Source organism: Giraffa tippelskirchi, chromosome 13 (assembly GCF_054371585.1).
Source record: "Giraffa tippelskirchi isolate mGirTip1 chromosome 13, T2T-mGirTip1v1.2.pri, whole genome shotgun sequence".
In the NCBI taxonomy this organism is placed as follows: domain Eukaryota; kingdom Metazoa; phylum Chordata; class Mammalia; order Artiodactyla; family Giraffidae; genus Giraffa; species Giraffa tippelskirchi.
In genome coordinates, this window is record NC_137287.1 from 98,395,377 (window position 1) to 98,416,449 (window position 21,073).

Sequence of the window (21,073 nt, forward strand, 5' to 3'; positions counted from 1 at the left end):
TTCTGGGACTCGCCCACCCCAGAGGGGATCAGATGATCAAATATGCCCTGTCTAGACAGAGAACCCCAAGAGAGCTCCAGTCATCTGAGTTTCAGTCTTTAACAGAATGATGACCAGGTGTTGAATCCTGGTGACAGTTTTGCTAAGGCAGAGTGGGGGTGGGGAAAGAGGCAAGGGTTCTGTGCAGTCAGAAAGGGGCAGATTTGGGAGTGTGGCATTTATTTTCCAGGTTCTGTTTTGACCTGTCTGCTGGTTGAGCTTGCTTATTTTGCACACAACAAACTGATAGCCATTTAGCTAATACTCAATTCTCTTCTGGGCAAGACTGGCATATGGCAACAGGAATTACTGCCCAGAACTAGCTTCAGAGAGCCAAACTCTGGCAGCACACAGAAAGTCAGGATATGGCCCTATGTTAAGAAATCAGGTGAGCAGGGGAAGAGGAGAGACCTTTCTATACTGCTGTGCCATATGTGCATGCTCAGCCCTGTCCAACTCAGCGATCCCATAGGCTATAGCCCACCAGGCTCCTCTGTCCATGGTCCTGAAGCTCAATTAACTTGCGGGGTGGGGGGTGGGGGTAGCTGCCACAACCAATCACAGCACTTATCCTTTTCTACTTGCTCAATACATAGGATTGCAGATGTCAGGAGAGAGAGCCACATCCTCTGTTTTAGAAGTAAAGGTCGGGGGTCGTGATATTTTTTGACAAATGCACCTTTGAGTGGGCAGGTTTCCCTGGTGGCTCAGCTGATAAAGAATCTACCTGCAATGTGGGAGATCTAGGTTTGATCCCCCGGTTGGGACAATCCCCTGGAAAAGGGAAGGGCTACCCACTCCAGTATTCTAGCCTGGAAAATTCCATGGACAGTATAGTCCATGGGGTTGCAAAAAGTCGGACACACTTTCACTTTCACCTTTGAGTGGGAGGCAAGGGGCCTGGCCACAGGGATTCATCAGGGACTCAGAGAATCTGAAAAAGGTTCTGGACTGGACCCTCTATCAAAGGAAGATACATAGATGGACATGGAGTTTGCACACAATTTCAGCAAGTCCCTCAAGCCCTCTCGTGGATCTCTGCAGACAAGCTCATGCCTTCGGACAGCACTGTCAGGCAGAAACCTTGAGACTTCAGACAGAATTGTAGTTCAGGCTCCAGGAAGGCATTTTCTGATGGGAGCTGGGAGAACACAGAGGCCCTGGCTAAACAGACAAATGAAATATCCAGCTTGACTCTGGCTTTACAGCTGCTTCGGGGGCTGAACTCAGCCAGTGAGAAAGCCTTCTTCTCCCTTCTGGAAAGGCTAACTCTCACACCTTAATATCAGGTGGAGTCCCCAGGCACAGCTGTCTAAATTTCAGCAGCTAAGCTCTGGGCAGGTGAGTGCTGTGTGCACAGGCTACCGGGCAGCTTGAAGGGCCCCAGGCTTCCCATGATCAGCAAAGGGAAAGTTCACAGCTCAGGTCCACTGAGACTGACTCTGAAAGCCAGATACTTGATTTGCATAATGCACACCTGGGAAGAGGAGAGGGCTTGCGTTCTATTCACACGAGAGTGTGGAGTCCAGCGAACACAGGAGACCAAGAGACAAATCTCCATGAGGAAGTCTCTCCTCTTGTAGATCCTTTATTCTCCTTTAGATGCCCACATGCCCTCATTAGTAAGTATCACTTTAAAGGGTGGAGACTAATTCCTCTCCCTGTGAGTCTGAAATGCACTGAGGGTCTTACTTTCAATAGAATGTGGTGGAATGTGGTAAAAGAGACAGAGTGTGCTGTCCAAGAGCTGGTGTCCTCCTGTCTCTTTCTCTCTCTCTCTTAGATCCCCCTGTCTCCATCTCTCCCTTCCCCCTCCCACCCTCAAGAACCTCCAGCAGCCTGGGAGTGAGAAGCAGGGCCCATGCCTACAGTCTTGTGAGAAGCCACTGGAATAGAGCCTTCAGAAGATGCAGCCAGGTCAACGTCCTGACTGCACTCTCCCGAGCGATGCTGAACGGGAACCACAGTAACCATCAGAGAATAAGTGTTGGTCCTTAAAAGCAGTCGAGTCACACAGTAATTGTAACCCAGCAATGGAAAATGAATCTACTCTTCAAAGTTGCTCCAGGCTTGCCATGCCTTCCACTCCATCCTTGGGGCCCCAGATAACAGTGCAGAAGCTGAGTGATCCCATGAGAAGCACAGCCCACACCACTGACCTCCACCAGCAGAGGAGTTCCCCTCACTCAAAGTTAAGTCCAGATCAGAGTTAGGTCCATTAGCAAGGTGAGAAGTAGGGCCAGATGGGAACAGAATCGGGGGACAAAGAGCTCCTGGACCAGGCAGGAAGCTGAGCTCAACCTCTGGGGGCCACATTGGAGCAAGATGAAAGGAGGGACTGGGCTGGGTCACTGCCCCTCTCAGGGCACACGGTCGGGCCTGGGTCCACCCTGGGCTGGCCCCTCCTCCTCTCCACTGTCCCCCTTCCCCAAATTCTTCCATCAACACAGTATTGGTATTAAGATTTTCAGAGGTTCTCCATACTGGAAAGAACACGGCATCCCCTCCCAGGACATAATTCAAAATCAAAGTCCCTAATACACCATCAAATCAGCATAAGAGTTCTAGCCGAGAGCTCTGATTCTTCCTCATGATGAACTTTTAGAAATGTTGGTGTTTCCCAACAAGCTCCTGCAGCACAGTGATAGCCAACAGGGAAACAGCGCTTGTGGGCACGGCCACTACACCAAGTCCTCACATGTGCTAACTCAGTGCAGTGCAGAGCAGCCCCAGGAGACAGGGCCCCTCAGTGCAGGCAGCCTGGCTGCAGGGTGCCCTCAGCCACTGCTGTCACTCCCCTCCCTCCTTCCTTCCCCTCCCTTTGTCCCTGTCAGAATCAGAAACCTGGCACGCAACTTTAAAAGCGAGGAAGTAGAAGCTTGGGTCACTCTGGGTTGGGGGGTGGAGGACTGGAGGAGGACCTCCTTCAGCGTCAGCAATGCCCAGAACACGGGGGATGCTCAGCCACTTCCTCCCAGATTTAGGTGTCTCTTCTTTCAGGAGACACGGGCTCGGCAAATACTTACTCCATACCACCTCTGTGCAAGGGACTGTCCTGGGTGCCAGGACACAGCAAAAGAGAGACTCCTCCTGCCCTCAAGTCGGGACATGAACCTGGGACAGGTGTTGTCAAGCACCCATCCCCACCCCGGGCAGAATCACATCCACTCGAGAGCCCCTGGGACAGAGCACAGGTTTTCACAAAGTAGAGACAATCTTCTAGAGTATTCTATGAGGGCAGGTTCCGTCTTATTCTCCTTACTACAATTTGGGGCAGTGTAAATTTTTAATGACCCCCAAATTCAAGCTCTCCAGGACGTGTTGGAAATTGAGATGAGGTAACATGATTTGGGATAGAGTGAGAGATTTTTTTTTAAAAGAGGAAGATTATTTTTCTCTATCTGGAACCGAATTCCTAGAGAGTCCTTTATGCTTTAAAGAATCCAAGGAAATAAGGCACTGTGGCCCCTCTGTTTGTTGCTTGGGGCCTCTTCCCATCACAGAATCCCATACTTGAGTGCCCATGTGCATATATTGTCAATTCTGAGACTATGCATATGGGCAGCTACTTATGGATTTAAACTCCATGTCTTGGGTAAAATGGAAAATCCAGTGGGAAGAGTATTGAGTCCAATCCATCTTTATAGGGTTGGGTCAATCTCTCATTAGCTCCTCAATAATGTTGTTGAATAAGTCTTTGCATCTTAATCCCTTCAACTCTTTCCCCCAATTATCCAGGTAACAGTTATAAATACCTAAGCATATATGCACTCACAAGTCACTATATAGGAAACAGAGAAGGTGAGGTGAGAACCTCACAGATTTCAAACCTGCATAAATTTAGCTCTGACCTGATGGCTGTGTCACTGGTTTTTGTCACTCTTCATCTCTTCTATTTTAGAAATAATAGTCATCAGCTCCTGTAATCAAAAGTCTCCCTCTAAATTTAATGATATGGGGGGCATTGGTTGTTTTTGAAATAACACCTGCAGAACAATCATTAGCACTTTGATTAATTCTGTCTGACACACAGAAAAAAAAAATGAAATACATCTTTTAGAAAGCTGCAGGAGTTTTAGTGTGAATAACTTGCTGAATATTCTAAGAAGGAATTGCTCTGCTAAATATGTAAAAGTACACATAGTAAAAGAGATTGTGTGTGTCCTTGTGTGTGTATATGTGTGTGTGCTTGTGTTGTGTGTTTATGTGTGTGTATGTGTTTACAAAAAAGTAGACACTTATATTCTTGCAGAGAAAAACCAGAAAAGAAGATGAGGTTGACATCGGTTTAGGAATTTCCAAAAATCATCAGAATGGCTGTGGAAAAATTAGGAACCTCAGTGATTCTTTTCAGAGAAGATGGATTTACTGTGTTCCCTCCAGCTTCTTAAGAAAGACTCCAAGCCAAGAAATTAAAGTTATAAAGAGAGTCCATGTGTGAAGAAAATGGTTCCTCTGTCATCAGAGCATGAGACCATCACCAGGGTGGGGCCCCCATAATAGGATTAGTGCCCTTGTAGGAAGAGACACCAGAGAGCTCTGTTTCTCCCCACCCCCTACCCTCAGCCTGCCGCCCGCACCACATGAAGACACAGCCATGCTCAGACTAACAAATGAGCCTCACCAGGTCCAGCCACACCAACACCCTGAGGTCAGACTTCCAGTCTCCAGGACTATGAGAAACAAATTTTTGTGGTTTAAGCCACCCAGTCTGTGGGATCTTGTTATAGCAGCACAAGCTGGCTGATACACAAGCAGAGACTGGGTCTCAGGGGGTCATTCTGTAGTCAATTTTTTCCTAATTGAGGTATTTATACAGATTGTGTTCAGTTTGTGATAATCCATTATCTGGCCACTAAAGCTCTGTGTGCTTTTCTATAGGCATGCTGTGCTTCAATAAATAGTATACAGACAAACACACACACAACTCTTGTTTTGGGTCTATTCTGGCCCATGTAATATTAACAAACTGGAAGGGAAAAGCCAGACAGATTGTATCTCAGGGGCACATTGTAACAGACATTCTCCCAAACCCTGTGCAACATGCCAGGAATCTCATCAACCAAGTTTATGAAGAAGCAGGATCACGAGGGGCCAGCTGGCTTCTTAACTCAGTTTCCACTCCGACTCCATGGAGCCTGAGCCTCTGAAGGTCAAGAGGGAACAGAGTTTTGGCTGCCCAAGGGGCTGCAGAGCTGCATAGAGATTCATCTTAATTAAGCCAGATTCAGTTTCAATCACAATAGTGCTTCTTTATCCATTTCACACAATTAAGAAAAGGAGCATATTTGTTTAATCACCCAACGAGGGCTGCGGGGAGCAAGAATGCAGCCCAGCACACCATCCCCTCCATGCCGGGTATGATGACCACAGTCTGGCAGGAAGCCACAGGTTCGCCACGGTGATAGCAACCAGCCACCCTTGAGAGGTAGCCGGTGTTTAATTTACACACCAGCTTGAACAAAATGTGTGATGTCTGTTCCCATATTGGAACTCAGATTTCCATCCCCTTGTCAGGGTGAATTCCCTGCAGTCCAGGCCTCTTAGGCAGGAACAATGTAAGCTTTGTTCATCTGTCAAGAGAGTTGATATTCTACAACAGGAATGTGGAAATCAGGCCACTTTCTGAGTATGTGCAAACGTGAGGTACCATGGCTCTGCACTCTCCTTTCTGCTCAGCCTGCTGTAGTGCTAACTCTGCCCCCCACCAACTCCCCACAGCAAGAGACCACCTGTGGCCTGTGTCTCAGTGACGGGGCCTCCAGCTGGGCCTCTTGCTCTACTGGCCTCCCAGCACAGCCTGTGCTAGTCTTCTGGTACCCAAGGGCAACATCAATTGTCAGATCATCACTTTGCTCAACCTCAGAGCCCTGCCAGCAAACCATTCTGTCCTGCATTGGGGTCAGATCTGAAGTGGTCTGCTCACAAGCTTCAGGGAAGTGAGCCACTGATGTTCCAGGATTTTTTTTAAGATTCCACATGTAAGTGAGACAATGCCATATTTGTCTGTGTTTGGTGGTTCTTCCACCCAGCATAATGCCCTCCAAATGGCAGGATTTCCTTCCTTTTCATGGTGGAGTAATATTCCATTGTGTGCATAGTTAAATATTACGTAAATAAATAGTCTACATTTATACCACACCTTTATTCACTCATTCATTTTAACTCTGAGGTTGTTTCCATATATTGCCAATTATGAACCATGTCATTGAAACAGAGAACACAATGGCGGTGCTCTGGACTAAAGGGTAGGGGGAGATTGGAGAGTTTGATGAGAGGGTACAGACTTCCAGTTATAAGATGAATAGGTTCCGGGATCTGGTGAACACTATGGTGACTGTAGTTAATCACACTGTATTGTCTACTTGAAATCTGCTAAGAGTAGATCTTGAACATTCTCATGACACACACACAGACACAAAAATCACCTTTGTGAGGTATCAGATATGTCAATTAACTTGACTGTGGTAAATATTTCAATGTATATGGATGTCAAATCATTGTGTTGCACAATTTAAATATACACAGTTGACCCTTGAACACTACATGCAGACTCTTTCCACAGTAAACACTGCAAGTCCTACACAACCCACAGCTGGTCATGTTTGTGGATGTGGAATCTGACATGGAGGAACCTCAGACTTGCCAACTGGAACTCACACATGCATTTTCCACTTCTTGGAGGGCTTGACTCAACTGGGCTAAAGCCTCCATATCCAAGGTCACCACCATCTCTGGAGTCTCGGAAGAGTCACCTCTGAGACCAGGCACATTGGTTCCTCACCACCCGGGCACCTCTATAAGCTGATAGAGTGTCCTTAAGACATGGCAGCTGGTCATGAGAGACAGACAGAAAGAAGCAGAAAGAAAGAGGAAGAGAGATACAGAGACAGCAGATCCAGAAAGAGCACAAGATGGTGAGCAAGAGGAGAACCTTGTCTTGGAAGTGACCTTCCACAGCCTCGGCCACCTTCTGTCAACCAGAGAACAGTCACCAAGTGCTACCCACACTCAAGGGTAGTGAAGACACACTAGGTGGGGATCTTTAGGGACTGTCTTAGAGGCTGCCCCCTCCCTCCAACACCTGAGAAAAGGTCAAGTTCAGCTGTAGACACTTCACAGGACAATCTTAAATACTGATGATTGTATTGAACACAGTCATGGAGTTTAAGGAATGACCAACCTCTCCCTGGGAGAAATAATAGTAATAATAATAAATGAAAAAGTCATTTTATCCTCCTTACCTTTTTGCTGTCACTTGTCTCTCTCCTCTCTCTCTTCCTCTTCTCCAATTTAAACCTGAACCTTTGAGACTCTTCCTAGAGTCAGCATAAAGTGCCAGTTGCTAACTGATTAATCTGAATCAGCTACTCCTGAAGAGAAAAAAAAAAAAATCACGTCAGCATTCCCACCTGCAGGGCCGGAAACAGGCTGCGGTGTGCACCCCCAAAGGCTCTATGTGATCTGGATCCAAAAGGAAAGGTGATCTGGGAAATGGCAGACTGCGAACAAGAAATGAAAAATGTGCGGCTTAGGCTGGGGGCAGGAGGAGAGATACATTTTTCTAAAGAAGAGAAAATGTAAGAACTCATTCAAACGCTGAAAATGCCAGACCAGCCACTGAGAGTCAGGAGCCAGTCCTAACAGGTCTTCCCCTGGCGGAGATGGAGCCATGGAGCTGAAGGGAACAATGATCTGGGCACATTCTAGGCGTTGGTTCATGTTTAAGCTGGTGACATCAGAGAGTCCAAAATGCTAGTCAAGAATAACTCCACCATGAAAGTTCTAGAGCAGAGAATGTTCCAGAGCAGGCCAAGCCCTGCACCCAGGACACCCGTTACCAATGAGAAACTGTAGAGCCAGGCGCTATCCCTGGGTACTCATTTGGGTACACGTTTACTCACACACTCAACCAGCAAATATTCACTGGAAATTTCCCAAGTGGTTACATTCTCAGTTCTGTGCAATGCAGGAGAGAGGCTGCGGGCGATTCAGGGTCTAGCCTCAAGACACCACCAGTCTATCTCACAAGGAAGTCTCAGGGGCAGGTATGTGCTTAGTTGCTCAGTAATGTCTGACTCTTTCTGACCCATGGACTGTAGCTCACCAGGCTCCTATGTCCAGTTAAAGTTTTCTTCACTGTTGAAAAGACCTTGAATGTTTAGCTGTGGGTTCTGATCCCAGTACACTGGCTATGTTCCTGTAAGGAATAGACTTCGAGAAGCGCTCACTCTTTTGCTGACTAGCTGGGTGTTGAAGAGTCATGTGGGTAGGGGTCTAGTCATTCACTACCTCCCCTCCACCCACCCAATTGCTATTCCAGGCACTGAGGCTGAGATGAAAATGACTTTGAGATATTCTGCTCATCAACATGCAACCACCACTTTTGAGGGGCAGGAGAGCAGGAGCGATGTGGAGCTGAGGCAGGTGCTGTGTGGAGCTACTTGAAAATAAAGCCTTGTCTTTAATGTATCCCGAGAATGGCCTTTAGGAACAGAGGGTGTGTAAGTGAGGCATCTTCCCCTCCCGTCTGGCCTCTGGCCAGACTCCAGGAGAGAAACGAGGAGCATCTTCCCAGGTTTTAAGAAGTGGATCAGCCTTTCTTAAATGGTAAGGAAACTGCAGGGGTTGTAAATTCTCCCACTGGTGGGGACACATGAGAAACCAAATGATGATAATGTTTCTTTCAGAGCTCCGTGGTTCGCAGAAATGTTTCTTAAATTTTATCTTTTAACTTAAATAGTTATTTCATGGCCATCAAAGCCTTCTCAAGCACTTCTCAGAGATGAATATTGTCTCAAGATGGAATTCCATGCTTCATTATCCTGTAATGATTGTGACTTTTACATGATCATTATTCACTTTTTTTTTTAAATGGGGGCATTGGGGCGAAAGCAATGTAGTAAAAATATGGGTTGTTTCCATTATGGATGGATTCAGATTGAGTGTTTCTGAAGACATAGCTCTCCCATTTTTGAAGTTGGTAATGAGAGTATTGTTAAACAAAGGTAGGAATTAAAAGTTCAGAATGTATTCTGTATAATTAGTATTTTAAATTTGTGTGATTTAAGCACCATTCTAAAGAATGATTTGCCATACTGTAATTCCCACTATAAATCTCGCCTGTAATATATACATTAAAGCATTCCCAGATTGCTCTAGAATGTGAATTAGTAAGTGCTGATGAATAATTTTGAATAATGTGACTGCTTTCACCATTGAGTGGAAAATTAAGATTGTGGTATCGCTCTATTTAGAAATGATTGGTTTGCAAGAGTGAAACTAACAGCTGTGTGGCCTCCTCCAAACGATAGTGCTTCCAGAGGAGAGCGGAAACCGAGACTCCAAGCGTTTTTCATGCTAAAATGTTTCCACAATGAAGAAATGTTTTTCTTCAGTTGCCTCAAATGACAAGTCTCATGGACAATGTCCAGGGAAGAATGGAGACTCTATGTCCCAGTGGGTCCTGGGTGCTTGTGGAGGGTGTGTGGCTGGGTTGTGTAAACTCTGATGACTCCATTTGACTTGTGAGAACAGGATGTGAGCACTAAAGCTAGTGGGTTCTCGCCCCACAGTGCAGGGCAGGGTTCAGCTCTGGTGCAATGGGACACTTTCCTAGCTCAGGGCTTCCCTGGACCAGGGACTTCCAGCACTGGAATTGGGAGAAGCTGAGGCTAGTGGGGACTGCTGGTCACCGTAATTGATGATGATAATGATGACAGTATGATTATAATGCTGTGTGATAAGTCACTTCAGTCATGTCCAACTCTTTGTGACCCCATGGACTGTAGCCCACCTCTGGCCATAGGATTCTCCAAGCAAGAATACTGGAGTGGGTCACCATGCCCTCCTCCAGGGGATCTTCCCAATCTAGGGATCAAACTCTCAGCTCATGTGGCTTCTGCACTGCAGGGAAATTTTTTACCGCTGAGCCACCTTGGAAGCCCGAGTCATAACACTACAACTAATAATAATAGTTAACCTTTGCAGGGCTCATGCTATGGGCCAGCCCTGTGCTAAGCATTCACAAATGTTACCTCTTCAACCCTCACAACAACCTCCTTCAACAGGTATAATCATTCTCATTTTACCAATGGATTAATTGTAGGTGCAGGTAAGTTAACAAATGTCTCTGAAATCACACATTTAATAAATGAAGGCATTTTGAAGGGTATCACAGCCAGGTACATTTTACAGCCAAACTCCAGCCATTCTTCAAAACCCCAGAGACTTAAAGTCCATGGAAACCCCTCAAGTCTCCACCCTCTCCTTGTACAGATTAATCCTCTTGGATTCTCAACTCCCTTCCCCTCTCCCCATGAAAGACTCCATCTCAGGTTAAACTATTCTCTGCCAACTCAGGCCTGCACTCACCTAGCTGAAAGTGGCTGGAGAAAAATCTAGAAACACGTTTACTGGTCTCACTGTAAATTCAAGTCTACTCACCTCTCAAGGGCCCAGGAGGCTGCTCGGCTATGCTGCAGCACGTCTCAATCCAGCCCCTCCCCACTCTGGCTCACACCTCCTCTCTCTCCAGACCCCAACACCTCTTCCTGACTTTGCTCTCAGCTCACTTCCTTGTTCACTGAGCATGAGATGCACCCAGAAGACAGGGATGGATCCTCACCAGCACCTGTTCCAGCTTGTATCTGCCCAACACGTGTCTTCTGTCTGTCTTCTTGCTACAAGTCAACACCTTCCTAAGGTGGGAGACTCTGCTTGGACCCTGGACCCCAACCACTCTCCCTGATTCATGAGCATCACTGAGCAATTGTCACCTTTCATTTTCTGTGTCATCAGCTTTCTCCTCTTTACAGATTCATTCTCACCTACAAACAAATGTACTCAAATTCCTCTCATCTTAAAAACATTCTCACTTCAGCTCACCTCTCTCCAGCAAGGAGCTCATCTCTCATCTCCCTTTCATAGAAGAACATCTCCGGAGCGATGGTTACACTTGCTCGCCACTCCTGTACTCTTACTCTCCCTAAACCTTTCCACAGCTGGTGTTCATACCCTCTACCCATGTCAGCTGCTCAGCCCTATCACCAGGGACCACCTTATTAAATCTCATGATCAGTTCTAAACCTCATCACACTGACCTAACACTTCCTTCACCTAAGTAAGTGGAGCATCCATTCACCATTGTTTTTTAAATGCATTCACATGGTACATGTGCTATTTCACGTGTTAGTATATGTGCTATTTCATACATATGAGGTATTTCTTAAATAAGCAGAGCACATGTGCTATTTCATACATTTGAAATATTTCATAGTTAAGTAAGGAAAAGGTGCATTTAGAATGAAAGTATTTATCTCAATCAGGCTTCTCAGATGTGCACATAGACAATGGAGATGTTTGTAAACATGATATAGAAGTATTATATAAATGACATTGTGATGAATACATACACATCTCTATAAGAATACATACAAAATAAAATAACTAAAAACTAAAAATATTACTTATAGAAAATGATAATAAAATGAAAGGAGTGAAGAAAACAGTAATTTACCCTCTGCTTCTCTCCATAATCTACATCCTACTTTGAAAAACCATGTAAGTGCATATACCTCTGGATTCTATAATATATTTATATTCAGCTCTGTAAAAACCATATATTGGGGACTTCCCTCGTGGTCTGGTGGCTGGGACTCCTTGCTCCCAGTGTGGGGGGCCCGGGTTCAGTCCCTGCTCAGGGTACTAGATCCCCCATGCTGCAACTAAGACCCAGCAAAGCCAAATAAATAAATTAATAATTTTTAACAAAGAAAAAGACATGGTCTTCCTTCATAAAAAGAAAAAAAATCATATCTTGTGTATACCACATTTAATATTATTAAAATGGTGCTAAATATAAAAAGCCTTACACAACAACCTTAGGTTACTACATAAATAATCACAGTGAAAGTAAGAGTTTGAAATTTGTTGACTCCCCCCCAAAACCAAGAATAATTTCTATGCTGATGCAGAGCCCCATGGACCCCTCCCCTCTGGCCATCCCCACTCTGCGAGGGACCACCAGCAGCCACTTTCACCACGGACATAACATCTCAAGGACAGGAGTGGGGACAGCTGCTCCGTGAAGCTGGCCCCATCTCAGTCTGCGGAGAAGGCCTGTCAGGATCCCTTCATATCCAGAGTGCCATAAAGCACCCGAGCATCCCTCTGATGCTGGAAGGGAACTTGGTGTTCAGGTTACATTTGGCACGACAGATGAGACCTTGGGGCCAGAAGCCATTGACTCCACTAATTTGCTGCAAAGAGGGGTGGGGGGACATTAGAATGGCCATTTAAGATCATGGGTGTCATGAATATAGATGGAAAAATAAATTCCCAGTGTCTGCAGGTTGGGAAGACTGTCAAGCATGGCTGCCCAGAATGCACGGCTGCATTCAAAGCTGAGATTGGACCTGCTAATTGCTCGCTCACTGCCAACCATTTGAAAAAACAAACATATTAGTAGGGCTTTCACTTTTTACAAGATTTTTGTTTGTGTACCCAGATGGGAAAATACACAGAGACGAGGAGAATACTACTGGAGGAGGAAAGAGAGTCAGTTCAGAAAACAACAGGTAACATATTGTTTGATATTTATGTTTACAGAGATCCTCTGATATGTAATTAGAAAAATTTATCTAAATGCCTGCTGGCCAACCCCGAAGAGTGAGTGATAAGAATAATTTTTAAGGATGCCAAAATTAAAAAAAAAAAAAGCAAACTTATTTTCACAACTCTAGGCTCTTCTTAGGAGCATCTACATGGACCACATTAATTGGGTCATTAATTCAAAAGCAGGCCCAAAAGACTGTTGCCTAAAATTACTCAGAAAAACCAAGCCTTCCCTACCCATTGTAAACCAACTGAGACCACAGGAACACAGGGACAAACTCCTCAGAGCAGAGACAGGCATTTACAGACAGAATAGCCAATCTTCACAGCACCCTAAAACAGATTTCTCAGACCCATTCTACTTATGATGAAGGGGAGACTCAGGGTGGTCTCTGTACCTCCCAGCTGGGGTTCAAACTCAGGTCAGCCTGCCATTTAGTTAGGTCTCCAAACAGCTTGTTTTTCTTTATGGAACATTTCAGAACTGATATAGATTCCTTTTACCCCGTAAGGTCAGTAAGTACCAACCCACAGAGTGACCGAGTCCGTGAGATGTTTCCAGCCTGAGCTTCATGTCTTGTTCACAAAGTTAAGTTAGTGTGTTTCCAAAGCCAGTGTATAACTGGTGATTGGTTAGATTAAACAACATTAACCTCCTCCTGACTCTCTTTCTTGCTCTCCCCCAGTTAACAGCATCACCTCCCATTCCTTTATATCTATATCTCTCCTTGTCTCACCCCACGCTCATCCTGTCAGCATCCCATTATATTCCCAAGAAAGTTATGTGTCCACCTCTCTGCAACCCCAACCCAGTTCAGGCAAGGCCACTTCCCACCCGGACCAAGGTGGCAGCCCAGTCATTGGTCTCCCTAATTCCATTTTTCTCCCTGTTATTCTCTGAGCAGCATCTGCAGTGTTTATTTTAAACGTATGCAGGATGTGGTCAACAAAACAATGTCCCCCACAAAGACCCAAGCCCAACTCTCTGGATCCTGTGAGACTGTGATGTTACAAGGCAAAGGGTATTGAAGCCCCAGGTGGAATTCAGGTTGCTAATCAGTTGGCCAAGATAGGGAGACTAGCTTGGATCCCTCAAGTGGGCCGTTGTAACCACCAGTCAAACCTCCTGTGCACTGCACCCTCCCTCCCTGCTTCTCGAACCCGAGGCTCAGGCCTCGTGTGTCCCAAGACCAGGCTGCCCCTGGCCTCAGGGACTTTGCCCTTTTGCCCCTTCTCCTCCTCTTCCCCCATCTCTTCCTCCCCTTCTTCTTCTTCTTCCTCCCTGCTCCAAGGATCCATAAGCATCATTAGAGTTTTCTGTGTATACCACCACCAGCCCAGCACCTGGGAGCTTGTTTCAAATGCACATTCCCAGGCCCCAGCCAGATCTCCCAGATCAGAAACTCTGTGACTGGGGCTCCAAGTGATTCCTAAGCTCATACATGTCCGAGAAGCACCGCACTGTATCCATTTTCCTCACAGCCCAGCCACAGGTGCCTCCCTCCCAGCTGTCCTGGACTGTTTATCGGGCCTCCTCTCTAGCCTTAGTGCCCCCAAGTAACTCCACAGGGGCAGGGGCCTCACCAATCTTGCCCTCTGGTACCTAGAATAAAGCAAAAACCACATAGCAAGAGTTCAGTAAATATTTGTGGGTTGGATTACTGAATTTATTTTCCAGAAGCTGCCCAGCAGGCACCATGCTATGTATGAAAAGATCAGAGCAGCACGGTTCTGCCCTTGAGAGCTTACTCTGCAGCAGAAAGGCCTCTCTTCATATGATATGGTACATGCTGTGATAAGAGCATGCAGAGGCTGGATGAGGAATCCTGAGCTGGGATGGCAATCCTGGCTTGCCACCGCCACAGGATTGACTACCAAGTGACATCAGTTTCTCTACCAGTTAACTGCTTACTGTCTCCCCTGGTTAGAAGGAAGCTCCATTTGTGCCAGAAACTTGTCAGTCTCATTCACAGCCAAACCTACACCTGACATTGGGACACTGTCTCCAATCCAGAGGATGTAAACAAAATGTGTTTCATGAATGGATGAATGAGCTTCAGAAGACAGAAAAGCCTTAGACTGATATGGACCAGTGGACCAGGTTTAGATTTTCAAGTCAGTTTGGGTGTTTTGGGCTTCCCTGGTGGCTCAGATGGCAAAGAATCCGCTTGCAGTGCAGGAGATACAGGAGCCCTGAGTTCAACCCCTGGGTCAGGAAGATCCCCTGGAGAAGAGAATGGCAGCCCACTCCAGTATCCTTGCCTGGAGAATTCCATGGACAGAGGAGCCTGGCAGGCTACAGTCCATAGGGTTGCAAAGAGTCAGACACAACTGAGCAACTAATATACTTGGGTGTCCTAGCTAGAAAATAAGGCCAGAATAGAAGAACTGAGTTATGATTATTTGAGAAAAGTCCACAGGGTTGGACAGGAGGGGATCTAAGGGTACCCTGCTGTAGGGTGACGAAGGAGCTAGCAAAGCTGTGGCTCTAGCTGAGGCACATTAGCCCGGGCCCAGGAGAGGACTGCAAGATGCAGGATGAGGGGTGGCAGTGGAACTAGTGGGGAGTCCCAGTGTGGGGAGAAGACAGAGGGGGCTTCCCCTCCCAGCAGCCAAAAGACACTTTGACCAGAAGGCGAATTGAAACTTCCCACATTAACTCTGAAAATAAGGGTGTGTTGGTTTCAACTCTGCTTGAGACTGTGGAATGGGAGACGTTTAGTCCTTGAAGGGCCAAGGGCTCAAAGACTGGCGCCTTTTCTATGGAGCCGTGAGTCATCTGAGATAGACTCATCACGTGTGTTGCCAGCTGGCCCTTTGGGTACTAATTTGATAACACGTCTCCCTTCAGTGAATTTCCAATAAAAGGTTTTGTGCACTTCTACTTATTTAAGATGAAAAAAATACAATAGAAATCTTTACTATCAAACTGATTCTAATTTGTTGGACATCCCTACAGGTAAACTATTCACATGGACATGTGTGAAAACAAATATGTATATTCCATGCATCGAAACACATAGTTTTGTATATACACGACATCAAGCATGCAACCCCATCGCAAATAAAATTACACCAAAACCTGTAGTGATTTTGGTCTTCTTATCAAAAATGCACTGAGCCATAGCTCAGTGAATATATTCAGTGATCTAAGCTATTCATTAAAGGTAATAGAACAGAAAAATACCTTTTGATACACAGCCATTCCAACACGTTATGTTTTAGAGTCCTTGCTAAATCACATTGTCAGAGTTCACTTTATTTCACCATGGAGTCAATGTATAAGAATGAACCCTCTCTCTCTCAGAAATTTCTCTCTTTAATACTCAGGACCCGCTCTGCTAACTTTAATAGGTCGATAGTTCCAGGCTTAATTTGCTCCTTGGAACAAGCTATTAAGTATGCACTGCTGCTTTGTACCTCTTCCATGAACTGTTCCCTTTTTTAAATATACAACCACATAGTAATGGTCTCCGAGGAGAGGATGTTATCTGGGTTTGGTATTTAACAGGAAATCATGATGCCTAATTTGTGTGCCCATCCAGAACTTTCCATGTGACATCCAGGTATTTCGCATTCATTAAAAAGTCAACCATATGGCTGTTCAGATGATACTGTCTCCCATATAGATGGATGGAGAATTTATAAAAGTGACCGCATTATTTAACAGATGCATTAACTAAATCATTACAAGGTGAAAAATGCAGTCGCTTTGAGGCCAAGAAATGAAACTCCCATGGAAGGCTGCTCTGGCCAGATATGGCCAGAAATTGGGATCCTTTGAGAATGTGTGTGTGCATGGCTAAACGCTGGGGCAGGTACATACAGCCAGGCAAGAGCCCTGCTCATCTTTGCAACCGATTACTGCATTCTGACTCCAGGAATGTCTGGAATGCAGACTGGTTCTAATTCAAAATGCTGAGAGAAAGATTCCAATATAAAATCAGTAAAATAAATGCAAAACTGAACAAAAAAATAATGAGTGAAAAAGATCTCTTATAAATTTTGTTTTAGAGCATCAAAAACATGGAATTTTTTTTCCCCAGATGGAAAGACTCAGAATTCCCAAGGTAAGGAAATTTGGTATAAACTACAAGGGGGGAGAAAAGAGTATCAAATTTAGAGACATGTCAAGTGCAGCAGATGTAAAAACTAAACTAAACCGCCAGGAAAGACCCCGAACCCACACAAGCTCTAGGCAGAAGGGCAGCTGCTTGGGTTCCTGCCAGTTCCCTTCCTTCCCTCCTCCCTCCCTCCCTCTTTTCCTTCCTTCTTTCTATCTCTTTCCCAAACCACTCTCATGCCCACATCTGTAACAGCAGGATTCTGTACTGAGGTGTTAAAATGCAGCCCTAAGGGACCTTCCTGGAGATCCAGTGGCTGACTCTCGCTCTCAATGCAGGGAGCCCAGGTTCAATATCTGGTCAGTGACCTAAATCCCACATGTTGCAATTAAGAGCCCACAGGCGGCAATGCAACTAAGACCCAGTGCAACCAAAAAAAAAAAAAAAAATCAAAAAGAGACTCAGCCCCTATTCACATGTCTCTCACAGTCCAGTGGGGTGTCACAGATCAAAAACAAAGTGACACACCTCCTCACAGTGAGGTTTTACAAACTTCACTCCATCCCCAGCTGAAAACCCTCCAGTAGCTCCACAGTTCATGTGTGCATGCTCAGTGACTCAGGCATGTCAGACTCTTTGCAGCCCCATGAACTGTAGCCGGCCAGGCTCTTCTGTCCATGGGGTTCTCCAGGCAAGAATACTGGAGTGGGTTGCCGTTCCCTTCCCAAGGGGATCTTCGCAATCCAGGGATTGAACCTGAGACTCCTGAATTGCAGGTGGATTCTTTACCACTGATCCACCTGGGAAGCCCAGGAAATCATCCTTGCAGTGTTTATCATGACAAAGGCCAATCAAGAGGCTCCAAAACCAATGACTGCATTTAAAGAGGGGAGCATGCTTGTTGCAGAATTCAGCCTCTCCGGCTTTCAGACTGAGGTCTCAGCTCCTTGCTGTCTGACCATGCGGGGGACCAAGTTCTGCAGCACAATCACTTGCTTTCACAAAACCAGTGAGGGAGAGAGTAAGACAGATAGTACTATCTTTTTTAAGGAAATTATAGATGTGACATTCCATACCCTTTGCCATATTTAATCAGATAAAAGTAAACCACCGATCATGTCCACACTCAAGGAGAAGGGATTACCAGGGCACAGACTCCAAGAAGTCACCCTAGAGTCTGCTTTCCATACATCCAGACCCCAGTTCCCAGCCAGGGTCCCCTCACACACCCTTCTCACAGTAAAACAGCTCATGGCCATGCGCCTTTCATGCAAACATCAGTTCTAGACACAGCAATGCAAGTCCTGTGACAAGCCAGGGTCTAAATCCTCCAGATGTTTGCAGCTGAGTGAAAGCTACTTATTTACCAAGTGAAAAAAAAAAAACAACAGTCCCAGCTCTTGTTAACTCTCAATGCAGTGCCAAGAAGCACACTTCAGTACATCGGTCAGAATGTTTCATGGAACCACATTTAATGAAACACAAAACAGTGGCAACATCCAAGTTTTTTAAAAAAAGAAATTTCGTAAATTTGAGGTCCAACCTAGATGCTAATAATTGCTTTATTTACTCTGAACAACTCATCATTGTGCCAAAGGTCTGGCTCATTTTTCCCGCCTCTTCTGTAAAGCACAGATTTAAAAATCCGTGTTGAGATTCCTGAAGAGCAGCCTATTCCATTCTTCATTCTGAGAGACAATTGATTAGTCATACCTCAAAGTCATTTTTCAAGGAATAACCATCAATATTAACAGCTGCCAACCTCTCCCATTTGTAATCAGCTAAAAACAGCTCTTCCCCAGGGGGAAAATGTTTACACTTCTAACCTGGGGTTAGTTTATAGCTCCCAGGATAGGAATCAGGCTTTATGTTGTGGTTCTTTAGAGGTTCAGCTGTCCAAATACTAGCTGACAAGGCGCGCTCTGATGCAGACTTGGGAGGGAGCCAATTAGCATACACACCTGTGATGCATGCATGCTCCCCCACTCCCACACTAAACACCTGTTTTATGGGGAGGTGGACACCAGCGTGATGGAGCAGAAACCCTGCCGCAATCTGGGGTTAGAAAGCCCTGAGCTGGAATTCCCGCTCTGTTTCTAACCTCCTCATGTCCACAGGCAGCTGCTTAAACTCCCAGATACAAACCGATGGGAGGCCATCACCAGGCTGGCAGATGTTGCAGGCAGGGTACATGGTAAGTGTCTACAGTATTAGACACCATGACTCCAGCTGTTAGAACTTGGCAGGCATAACTCTGTGGTTGGGGCACTATCTGCTTTTTAAAAACATTTTAGTATGGGACATTCCACATATTGACACAAGTAGAGAGAAAAGAGTGAGCCCGCCAAGCTCCTCTGTCCATGGGATTCTCCAGACAAGGATACAGGCTGTTTAGTCATTCAGTCATGTCCGACTCTTTGTGACCCCATGGACTATAGCCTGCCAGGATCCTCTGTCCATGAAATTCTCCAGGCAAGAATACTGCAGTGGGTTGCCATTTCCTTCATCCAAGGATACGGGAGTGGGAAGCTATTTCCTTCTCCGGGGGTCTTCCTGACCCAGGGATCAAACCTACATCTCCTGCATTGACAGGTAGGTTCTTTACCACTGAGCCACCAGGGAAGCCCCTTTCTGTTTCTAAAGTGGGATTTTTCAGGCTTTGAAATGTTGATATCTCTGGTGAGCTGTCACTGTAGTATGTTCAGCAGGGTCCCTGGACTCTACACTCTCATTGCTAGTAGCACCCCTTCCTCCTTTTTGTGACAACCAAAAATGTCTTGAGATGTTGCCAAACATTCCATAATTGAAGAGGAAGAACTGCCCCCGGGTGAGAATCACAGATTTAGAAGATTAGGACAGTGTCAGAAATGGTAAAGAGACCACTAGTCTTTCCACGTGAAGTGGTGACCCCACCCCCATTCCCATTATTGACTGATTAGGGATGAGCTAGAAACATTCACACATCTTTTTTTTTTTTTTTTAAATCATTTATGTATCTATTTTTTAACTTTACAAGAGAAACTCCTCCCATCTACAGGGCATAGTAGTGATACCTGAAACCATAAAGACGGGGATTCTGGAAAATATACTTCCCAGCCATACCCACAATGAAAAAAAAAAAAACCTCAGCAGAAACATATCTTTCTGTAGATTTCATTGACCTTTCACAATAGTACCAAGAAATACAGCACAGTGAGGGGGTGAGAGGGCTTCCCTGGTGGTGCAGATGGTAAAGAATCCTGCAATGCAATAGACCCAAGTTCGAACCCTGGGTGGGGAAGATCCCCTGGAGGATGGCATAGCAACCCACTCCAATATGCTTGCCTGGAGAATCCCAGGGACAGAGCCTGGTGGGCTACAGTTCATAGGGTCACAATGAGTCAGACAGGACTGAGTGACTAAGCATGCAAACATGCAAAGTAATTGGAAACTTGGTTGGAAGCCAATTCAACTCTACTAGAGTTGTAAATCTCTTAAGAATTAAGCTCATCAAAAGCATTGAGTAGAAGACTTTGTAAAAGAAAAATCTACTTGCATCAATCCTAAAGGAAATCAACCCTGAATATTCACTGGAAGGACTGATGCTGAAACTCCAGTACTTTGGCCACCTGATGAAAAGAGCCAACTCATTGGAAAAGACCCTAACGCTGGGAAAGATTGAGGGCAAGAGGAGGAGAGTGCAACAGAGGACAAGATGGTTGGATGACATCACCAACTCAATGGACATGAATTTGAGCAAACTCTGGGAGATAGTGAAGGACAGGGGAGCCTGGAGTGCTGCAGTCCATGGGGTTGCAAGGAGTCAGACACAACTTAGCAACTGAACAACAACTTATAAATTATGTGTTTTACTGGTAGAAATGCTGATGGAATGTTTTTGCCTTAGTTCCCCTAGTCTGTCTACAGCCAGTCAAGCTGGGGGACCCACTCCCTCATCTGTGGGAAGGACATCCTTGTGTAGCTTTGGGGAGATGACAGAAGTTGCCTGGCAACGGTTTGTTCTCTGTTCATTCTTTCTGAACCCAGCTACTTACCGCCAAGAAGGTTTAAACTCCCTTTTCAAGGGCAGAAGAAGTGGACCCCATAGCCCACATAGGCTGAATCTGAAACACACTCTGCGGACAGTATACCTGTGTAAGAGTGGTACCCACGGCTTTGGGATTCCCTGGTAGTGAGCTTCATGAACATTCTAATCAACGATTTCCAGGCTGTCATGTTTGAAAGCTGGACTAACTTCCTTCAGCACAATAGCTCCAAAGAATGGCAAGAAAGATGCCAGGTTCTCTTAGTATGAAGTGGCAGGACCTGAGTTAAGAGCACCTGGATTCACAGACTAGCTGTGACTTTTATTTAAG

General features: G+C 45.6%; 1 long non-coding RNA gene across 2 annotated transcripts; it reads left to right on the top strand.

The window, feature by feature from the left end:
- Nucleotides 1-6,379: 6,379 nt before the first annotated feature.
- Nucleotides 6,380-15,741, top strand: LOC145531564 (uncharacterized). 2 transcript variants are annotated; one of them, XR_014072533.1, is made up of 4 exons: nucleotides 6,380-8,087; nucleotides 8,363-8,649; nucleotides 12,548-12,617; nucleotides 15,614-15,741. It is a non-coding gene; the product is annotated as an uncharacterized LOC145531564 (long non-coding RNA). The 2 variants fall into 2 exon arrangements; XR_014072534.1 differs by lacking the exon at nucleotides 15,614-15,741 and adding an exon at nucleotides 13,167-13,311.
- Nucleotides 15,742-21,073: the final 5,332 nt, after the last annotated feature.